Source organism: Nomascus leucogenys, chromosome 5, assembly GCF_006542625.1.
Source record: "Nomascus leucogenys isolate Asia chromosome 5, Asia_NLE_v1, whole genome shotgun sequence".
Taxonomy (NCBI): domain Eukaryota; kingdom Metazoa; phylum Chordata; class Mammalia; order Primates; family Hylobatidae; genus Nomascus; species Nomascus leucogenys.
The window spans coordinates 47,083,467-47,094,232 of record NC_044385.1 but is presented as its reverse complement, the minus strand read 5'-3'; positions in this window follow the sequence as shown (position 1 = coordinate 47,094,232).

Genomic DNA, 10,766 nt, shown 5'->3' with positions numbered 1-10,766 from the left:
GGCCCCAGATACTTATCTTGAAGTTGCAGCAGGTGACATGACATGGGTTGCCTTTTCACACCATTCTGTGCTGGTGCGTGTTCCCTTTACCTGAATTTCTATCTTTTTGGCAAAAACTTCCCATTCTTTAGAATGAGCTTAACCATCATTATCATTAACCATAGCATGTCCTTAGATGTCCTGGTGCTAGCCCACTTTGTCACCCACCTCATTTTGCAGAGCTGTGTGACTGGACTGCCCTCAAGTGCTCACGCTGTCCCTGCTCACATGTATTTTACCAGATTTTGAGTGTGCCTTATAAGTGATTCTGTTGGTAAAGTGGTTCTGGAAGTCCCATGGAATGCCTGGCAGAGAAACACTGGAAGGTGACCTCTTAATCAGATTTTTACCCTGATAGTCGTTTGAAGGTATGTTGACTATTGGTTGGTTTATCCTTTTACCTCTCAAGCCATTAGTAAGAGTGGTGTGTAGTCTTAAAAAAATATTAAACGCTAGTCTCTTCCTAACTATATTATGATGTTTGTTCGCAAGGACACAACCTCTACCTCAGTTAGGTTAAGCATAGAAAGGAGAGTTGATTCTGAGGGCACAGGAAAGTCTTGGTGAGCACAAGTATAGGTTTCGGACCCCAGGAAGAACCTGAAGAGCTCTCATGGTCTCCTTCTCAGCTGTTTTCTGCACATACGTCTTATTCTCCCTCCTTGCTTTCTGCCACTCCATCCAGCTCCCGAGTTTACAATGTAATAGAGACTGACCAGCTGGTTCTGAATACCAACCAAATTCCTGATTGAAAGAAATTAGCCCAAATGGATGAAGTACCCAAGGGTCTAATTAGGCGTGAGGGACATAGCTTCTACAAGCCTACCTTTGTTGATCAGGACGAGATGGAGAGTAGGGGCAGTTCCCAGAGCCTCCCAGGGTAGAGGACAAAATTTGGGATTCAAGGCCTGCAAAGAGGAGCTGGCAAATCCCCTTGCCTTGTGTTGGGACCCCAAAGTGCTTCACCTTAGGAGGAAGGATGAAGAGGAAGTACATGCCATAAACTAGTTGGGGAGAATCCTCATTAAATTGGATTGAGATTATCTCTGTTTGCCAGTATTTCCAGGCCCTGGCAGAAGCTATAATAAATCCTTTCTGAGGAACACAACACCATAGGCCTTAATTATATCTATAAACAAGTTTTCAAATACAGTGTCTACACACCATTAAAAACAGCCAGGCTCAGGAAGAGACAGCATAACATGAATGAGAACCAACAAAAGCAATAGACAATAGATTGATCCATAGGGACTCTGCATGAGAGAGTTATCGGAGATTTTAAAATCGTTATTACTGCTATATTCAATGAGACTAAAAATTCTAATTCATTAGAGAACTGGAAGCTACATATTTACATATACTATATAATTTGTGGTTAGGTACTTATAAAACATTTATATAAAATTTGATAATGAACCATGGAGAAGTTCTACAACAGAAACAGGATAACTAAAAATAAGAGGTCAATGGGTAGGTTTAATGGCAGATTAGACATAGCTGAAGAAAATGACTGAAGATAGGTCAGAAGAAACTATCCAGAATAAAGCTTTGAAAGTCAAAAATATTAAAATACAGAAGACAGGTTAAAATAGATGATACAATGAGAAAATGTATAAGTGTAATTGGAATCCTGGAAGGAGAGGGAGATCTAATGGACCAGAAGCAGTTCTGAAGATATGAAACAGAGAACTTTCCAAACCTGAGACATCAAGCCACAGATTGAAAAAGCTTTATGAGCCCTAAACAGATAAATAAAAAGAACCCACACTGAACTACATCATAGTAAAGGCACTAAAAACCAAAGACAAAGTCTTCAAAGTAGAGAGAAAAAAGACCACTTTTATTTTGTTTTTGAGACAGGGTCTGGCTCTGTTACCCAGGCTGGAGTATAGTGACATGATCTTGGCTCACTGCAGCCTTGACCTCCCAGGCTCAAGCAGTCCTCTCGCCTCAGCCCCCTAGTAGCTGGGACTATAGACATGTGCCACCATGCCCGGCTAATCTTTAAATTTTTTGTGGGAACAGGTTCTCACCATGTTTCCCAGGCTGGTCTCGAACTCCTGGGCTCAAGTGATCCTGCCTCTGCCTCCCAAAGTGCTGGGATTACAGGTGTAAGCCATCGTGCCTGGCCAAAGGCCACTTTCAAATGAGCAGCAATTCTCAACAAAAACAACTGAAGACAACGAAATGGACATTTTAAATTGCCAAAAGGACTCTACTAACCTAGAATTTTATACCCAGCATTAATCTTTTAAAATGGTGGGGAAATAAAGACTTTTTTTTCAGACAAACAATACCTGACAGATTTCAACAATAGCTGAGAGATTTCATTATAAGGATAGATACGTTGAAAGTAAAAGTATAGGAAAAGATGAACATGCAAACACTAAATGAAAGCTGGTATAGCTATGTAAGTTTTTGACAAAGTACACTTTAAGACAGAAAGCCTTACTAGAGATAAATAGGGGCACCTCAAAATAATAAAATATATTTTTAAAAAGGTTCATTTAATATGATACAGTTCTTTTTTTTTTTCTTTTGTTGAGACAGAGTCTTGCTCTGTTGCCCAGGCTGGAGTGCAGTGGTGCAATCTCGGCTCACTGCAAACTCCGCCTCCCGAGTTCACACCATTCTCCTGCCTCAGCCTCCCGAGTAGCTGGGACTACTGGCGCCCACCACCACGCCCGGCTAATTTTTTTTTGTATTTTTAGTAGAGACAGGATTTCACTGTGTTAGCCAGGATGGTCTCGATCTCCTGACCTCGTGATCTGCCCGCCTCAGCCTCCTAAAGTGTTGGGATTACAGGCGTGAGCCACTGTGCCTGGCCAATATGATACAGTTCTAAATGTTAATGCAACTTCTATAACCTCTAAGTACATAAAGCAGTATGGGCAAAAGATAAATAGGTGCTTCAGAAGAGTTTATCCCAATGGCCTGCAAGAGAAATAAGCACCCTTAGTTATTAGGAAAATACAAACTTAAAATGTAATGAGACACCACTACGTAGATACCCTGATACGGTTGGCTGTGTGTCCCCACCCAAATCTCATCTTGTAGCTCCCATAATTCTCATGTGTTATGGGAGGGACCCAGTGGGAGATAACTGAATCATGGGGCAGGTCTTTCCTGTGCTGTTCTCGTGATAGTGAATGAGTCACATGACATCTGAGGGCTTTAAAAACAGGAGTTTATCTGCACAAGCTCTCTCTTTGCCTGCCACCATCCACCTAAGATGTGACTTGCTCCTCCTTGCCTTCCGCCATGATTGTGAGGCTCCTGCATCGACATGGAACTGTGAGTTCTCCATTAAGCCTCTTTCCTTTGTAAATTGCCCAGTCTCACGTTTGTCTTTATCAACAGCATGAAAACAGACTAATACAGTAAATTGGTACCAGTAGAGTGAGGGTGCTGAAAAGATACCTGAAAATGTGGAAGTGACTTTGGAACTGGGTAACAGGCAGGGCTTAGAACAATTTGGAGGGCTCAGAAGAAGACAGGAAAATGTGGGACAGTTTGGAACTTCCTTGAGACTTGTTGAATGGCTTTGCCCAAAATGTTGATAGCAATATGGATGATATAGTCCAGGCTGAGGTGGTCTCAGATAGAAATGAAGAACTTGTTGAGAACTGGAGCAAAAGTGACTCTTCTTATGTTTTAGCGAAGAGACTGGTGGCATTTTGCCCCTGCCCTCGAGATTTGTGAAACTTTGGACTTGAGAGAGATTATTTAGGGTATCTGGTGGAAGAAATTTCTTCTTTTTTTTTTTTTTGAGAGGGAGTCTTGCTCTGTCACCCAGGCTGGAGTGCAGTGGCATGATCTCGGCTCACTGCAGCCTTCACCTTCCGGGTTCAAGTGATTTTCCTGCCTCAGCCTCCCAAGTAGCTGGGACTACAGGCACACACCACCATGCCTGGCTAATTTTTGTAATTTTAGTAGAGACAGGTTTTCACCATATGGGTCTGGCTGGTCTGTAACTCCTGACCTCAGGTGATTCCACCCACCTCGGCCTCCCAAAGTGCTGGGATTATAGGCGTGAGCCACCATGCCCAGCCAGTGGAAGAAATTTCTAAGCAGCAAAGCATTCAAGAGGTTACTTGGGTTCTATTAAAGGCATTCAGTTTTAAAAAGAACACAGAGCATAAAAGTTTGGAAAATTTGCAGCCTGACAATGTGATAGAAAAGAAAATCCCATTTTTTGAGGAGAAATTCAAGCTGGATGCAGAAATTTGCATAATGAGAAGCCAAATGTTAATCACCAAGACAATGAAGAAAATGTCTCCAGGGCATGTCAGAGATCTTTGTGGCAGCCCCTCCCATCACAGGCCTGGAGGTTTAGAAGGAAAAAATGGTTTCGTGAGCCAGGCTTAGGCTCCCTCTGCTGTGTGCAGTCTAGGGACTTGGTGCCTGCATCCCAGCTACTCCAGCCATCACTAAAACGGGCCAAGGTACAGCTCGAGCTGTTGCTTCAGAGAGTGGAAGCCCCAAACCTTGGCAGCTTCCACATGATGTTAAGCTTGTGGGTCACAGAAGTCAAGAATTAAGGTTTGGGAATCTCCGCCCAGATTTCAGAGGAGGTATGGAAACACCTGGATACCAAGGCAGAAGTTTGCTACAGGCATTGGGCCCTCATGAAGAACCTCTGCTCGGGCAGTGCAGAAGGAAAATGTGGGGTTGGAGGCCCAACACAGAGTCCCTACTGGGGCACTGTCTAGTGAAGCTGTGAGAAGAGGGCCACTATCCTCTAGACCCCAGAATGGTAGATCCACTGACAGCTTGCACCATGTGCCTGGAAAAGCTGCAGACACTCAATGCCAGCCTGTGAAAGCAGTCAGGAGGTGGGCCGTACCCTGCAAAGCCACAGGGGTGGAGCTGCCCAAGGCTGTGGGAGCCCACCTTTTGCATCAACGTGACCTGGGTTTGAGACATGGTGTCAAAGGAGACCATTTTGGAGCTTTAAAATTTGACTGCCCCACTGCATTTGGGACTTGCATGAGGACTTTGTTTTGGCCAATTTCTCCCATTTGGCATGGCTGTATTTACCTAATACCTGTACCTCCATTGTATCTTGGAAGTAACTAGCTCACTTTTGATTTTACAGGCTCATAGGTGGAAGGGACTTGCCTTGTCTCAGATAAGACTTTGGACTGTGGACTTTTGAGTTAATACTGAATTGAGTTAAGACTTTGGGGGTCTGTTGGGAAGGCATGAAAGGTTTTGAAATGTGAAGACATGTGATTTGGGAGGGGCCAGGGGCAGAATGATATGATTTGGCTCTATATCCCCATCCAAATCTCATCTTGTATCTCCCATAATTCCCATGGGCTGTGGGAAGGACCCAGTGGGAGATAACTGAATCATGGGGGCGGGTCTTTCCTTTGCTGTTCTCACGATAGTGAGTAAGTCTTGTGACAGCTGATGTCTTTAAAAACAGGAGTTTGCCTGTACAAACTCTCTTCGCCTGCTGCCATCCACATAAGATGTGACTAGCTCCTCCTTGCCTTCTACCATGATTGTGAGGCCTCCCCAACCACGTGGAAATGTGAGATCTCCATTAAACCTCATTCCTTCGTAAATTGCCCAGTCTCGGGTTTGTCTTTATGAGCAGCGTGAAAACAGACTAACACACACCCATTAGAAGGGCTAAAAATAAAAGGATTGATAATAACGGGTGTTGATGAGGATGTAGAACAACTAAAACTCTCATATAATTGCTGGAAGCAGTGAAAAAATGGGCAATATCTACTAAAGCTAAACATGTGCCTACCCTGTGACCTATCAGTTCTGCTAATTGGTAAATGTCCAAGAGAAATGAGTGCATATGCCCACCAAAAGTCATGTTTACTAGGATGCCTCCAGCAGGAGTTTTCACAATAGTCCCCAATGAGAGACAATTGAAATGTTCATCAACAGTGGAATAAAGTGTGCTATACTTTTACAGTGCAATGTTACTTAGCAGTCAAAAGAATGAACTACTGCTAAATGTAACAATGTGAATGGAGCTCACAGACACTAAGCCAAAGAAGCCAGACACAAAGGAATATCTACTGTATGATGGCATTTATATGCTTATTGAGAACAGGCAGAATTTAATGGTGATAGAAGTCAAAGTAGTGGTAATGGGGAAGGAGGCAGTATATTGACTTCGTGGAAGGGCATGAGGAAAACTTCTGAGGTGCTGGAAATGTCCATGTATTAATTTGAGTTATGGGGGTGTATACATATAAAAATTCATTGAATTGCATATGCAAGATTTGTATACTTTATGTATGTTGCTTTAGTAAAAAAAATACATAAAAACTGACAGAACAGGCTGGGCGTGGTGGCTCACACTTGTAATCCCAGCACTTTGGGAGGCTGAAGCGGGCTGATCATGTGAGGTCAGGAGTTCGAGACCAGCCTGGCCATCATGGTGAAACCCCATCTTTACTAAAAATACAAAAATCAGCCAGGTATGGTGGTGTGCACCTGTAATCCCAGCTACTCAGGAGGCTGAGGCAGGAGAATCACTTGAACCTGGGAGGCAGAAGTTGCAGTGAGCCAAGATCACGCCATTGCACTCCAGCCTGGGTGACAGAGCAAGACTGTCTAAATTAAAAAAAAAAAAAAGTTATTTTCCACACCTCTTGGTAACTGATAGAAGTAGACTTTGGAAATCAGTAAGGATGTAGAATATTTGAATGACATAATCAGCAGAGTTGACCTATGGGACACATGAGGAGCACCGCACCTGACTACTGGAGTCCAAGCATTCTTTTCAAGCTCATCTTGAACATTTACAAATCAGGCTATATGTTGGTCTGTAGAGCAAGTCTCAGTCTCAAAGGATTAACATCATTTAAAATTTGTGTCTATAAGGCAATTTAAATAGAGATCGATTTTAAATGATAATTAGAGCATTCCATATGTTTTGAAAGTAAGATACATTTTAAAATCACCTACAGGTCAAAGGAGAAATCACATAGGTAAAAGTTAGGAAAAAATATTTTTCAATGAGTGGTAATAAAAATACATATTGAGGCCAGATGCAGTGGTTCACACCTATAATCCCAGCACTGTGGGAGACCAAGGTGGGTGGATCACCTGAGGCCAGGAGTTCGAGACCAGCCTGGCCAACATGGTGAAATCCTGTCTCTACTAAAAATACAAAATTAGCTGGGTGGTAGTGGCTCACACCTACTTGGGAGGCTGAGGCAGGAGAATCATTTGAACCTGGGAGGCAGAGGTTATGGTGAGCCAAGATGGCGCCACTGCACTCCAGCCTGGAGGCAGAGTGAGACCTTGTCTCAAAACAAACAAAAAAGAAAAATTTGTGAGATATAGCAAAAGCCATGCTTAGAGGGAAATTTATACCCTTAAGTGCATATGTTAGAAAAGAAGAAAGGCTGGACGTCAGTGAGGTAAGTGTCTCAAAAAGCTAGAACATTGATTTAATCCCTTTAGTTTTTACCACTTTTGAACCTTTCCAATGCACATGTCATAACGTATGATTAGTGTGAATTGGCTTTGCCCTCTTTTCCAAAGGTCTATGAGTTCCTTGGATTTAGGGATCGTGTCTTCCTCTTTATATCCCTAGTGGCTATTAAAGTACCTTGTACACAGTTGATATTTGTTTGAACTGAATGGAACTCATCATCAGTGTCTTGGAGCTGTTACACACCCAGGGTCTCAGACTTAAGTGTTCACCAAAGCCAGACAATTGATGAGGTGAGAGGCCACCTGGGCAGGGAACAGCACACTGAGAGCATGTGGAGGGCTGCTGTTGCTGGTTGGCCCCAGCTGCTGCTGTTGCTATGGGAGAGTGCTGGCCCAGTGTGGCTAGAGCTCCCTATTTGTTTATAAGAACAAGGCCAGGCGGCTCATGCCTTTAATCCCAGGACTTTGGGAGGCCGAGGCTGGAGGATTGCTTGAGCCCAGGAGCTGGAGACCAGCCTGGGCAACATGGCGAAACCTTGTCTCTACAAAAAGTACAAAAAGTAGCCGGGAATGGTGGCATGTGCCTGTAGTCCCAGGTACTCAGGAGGCTGAGGCGGGAGGATCACTTGAATCTGGGGTGGGGTGGGGTGGGGTGGGGTTGGGGGAGGCGAGGCTGCAGTAAGCCATGTTCACACCACTGCATTCCAGCCCGGGCGACAGAGTGAGACCCAGTCAAAAAAAAAAAAAAATTGCATTTTGATACAAAATCTCCCTTTTTGAAGTGTTGGCAACTAATTAATTCAAAACAAAACAAAACAAAAAACAATGCATGCCAAACTAAACTACATAGCCTACTACTGCCAGTTTACAACTTCTGTTTTATTTCCTACCTTAAGAGGCAGGAATGTGTTTTACATCTAAATATTCCAGTCAGTAGTCTCTTGAGTAGTCTCCTCCATCAGGCACACTTCTCCTTGAAGAAAAGACTCCTGACGAGGTCCTAATTGGATTTCTGGGCCCTATCTGTAAGAAGTTTGCAGGGTTTTTAAGCCTTCTTTGTAGTTGGCTGTTCACCCCAGCTGAATTAGACATGTGCTCGCAGAGATTTTTTTTTTCCTCCTTTTGTTGTAACATTCGTAATGATGCGTTCTGACTTTTTCACTCTGTTTTCCTCACATTTGTCACCACTTCTGCTTTTGGATCTTCTTGCTGGAAAATCTGAGGCTTACATGAAAGATTGATTTTTAATGCCCCTTGCGTTGTTTTTCTGCTAGAACATTTGCATGCAATTATGACATTTTAAAAATAAGAGACTATTGGGCTTGAAAAAAGAATCTTCTGGGCGGATGAGCAAATGGAAAGGCTGGCCTTTAATTTTGTTAACATCCCAATTACATCGTGGTAACCCTTGTGACGATTTCTGTCCCTTGTAATGCAACACCTGGTTTTTGTTCTAGGGACAAGGACCAAGCCTGGCTCACTCAACCCTTGCTCAATCATAGAAGAGTTGATTGGAAGGCTTGTGTTTTCCACTGGCCAGCAGAGGTCACTATTTCAAAGTGGTTAGAGGAAAAGTTTTCTGCCGTCCACACCATTTCTCTTTTGTTTGAGGGAGGTTTTATTCACAGTACTGGTGGGTTATTTTTTTAGTCATACTTCTCTATATTTTCCAAATGTTCTACACAATGAATTGTTTGCATATAGTATGTTGAAAAGTGCTGATGACTTGAGTAGGCTTCTGTGTGGCTAGTTGCTTATGGAGTGACAGTAGCTACCGTTTATTGAGCACTTACTATGTGCTGGACCCTGTGTTCCTCATTCTACAGGCATTATCTTTAACAGCAATCTACCCTCCAGGGTCGTTGTGAGGTTACTTCAGAGGAGCTTGAGGGGAGGAGAAGTGAAATGATTTGCCTAAGGATACACAGCTAGAGGAGACAGATTCATATACAGGGAGATATGTCTTCAAAACCAAACTCTTAAGTTTCTTGAGAGCTGTATTTTTTTTCCCAAAGAAGAACTATTTTAGCAGCTTGAAGCAGCAATCGCCAAAAATGTATGACAGGAGTATGTATTTTTGAAGCAAAATCTTAGAGATTGACTTGTTTTTTTTCAAAATTCAGCCACTATCTGCTTGAAGAAGCTAGGTGTTGCTTCTTGGTCTTCTTTGAAAATGGAGCCTGGGGTGTTCTCTCAGGCTTTGCTCCTTCTCCAGATGAAAACAAATATTAGGAGTGCATTGTTTCAAAAAATGTCCTGCGCTTAAGACCTCTTTAGTGAGTAGAGTTTACTAAGAGATTTATTATTTCAGTTTACAAGGCCAACTGAAAACCTCCCAACTTGAAAAGATATAGACTGTTTGTGAATGAAAAGATAAATCTGTTTTAGTGGACTTTTATTTGTATTTTAAAATTAACCACCAGGATTTTCCATAAAGCTAGAGTGTTAAGAGAAGACAGTCGTATTTGTCACTGGACAATGAGTGGTCAATTTGACCCTTCTCTTCTCACTGAGGAGGTGATATGAGAAGAGTAAGAAAAGGCTTTGGCCAGGCACAGTGGCTCATGCCTGTAATCCCAGCACTTTGGGAGGCTGAGGTGATCACGAGGTCAGGAGTTTGAGACCAGCCTGGCCAACATGGCGAAACCCTGTCTCTACTAAAAATACAAAAATTAGCTGGGTGTGGTGGTGGGCGCCTGTAATCCCAGCTATTTGGGAGGCTGAGGCAGGAGAATTGCTTGAAACTGGGAGGAGGAGTTTGCCGTGAGCCGAGATCGGACCAGTGCACTCCAGCCTGGGTGAAAGAGCGAAACTCCGTCTCAAAAAAAAAAAAAGAAAAGGCTTTATATTTGGGGGGCTGCCACAAAAGACATTGGATTCTGGAGTCTTACAAACTTGTCTGGTGTACTGCTCTCCATTGTTCCTATTTCAAAATGTTTAATGTCTTGTGGTTGTTATTAACAATATAATGACTATTAGAATAGAAAACCCTATTGCCTTTTAGATCTTCTTAGTTAACTGATAAGAAGAAGCTGGCTTATCTTTGTTGTCAGCAAATATTTAGCAAATTTTCACAGGGATAGCAAGTGGCTCCAGTAGTCATATTTGTACATGGAGCAAATGCACCTGGATTCCAATTAGAGGCAAAGTGACATAGTTAAAAGGGTACAGACTTAGCATTCATTTACTCATTCATTCAATCATTCATATGTATGCTAGGCCTAGTGTGCTAGGCACTATTCTGGGTGCTGGAAACACAACAGTCAACAACACAAATGAGCTTACCCTTCTAGTGGGTGGAGAGAGAATGAATA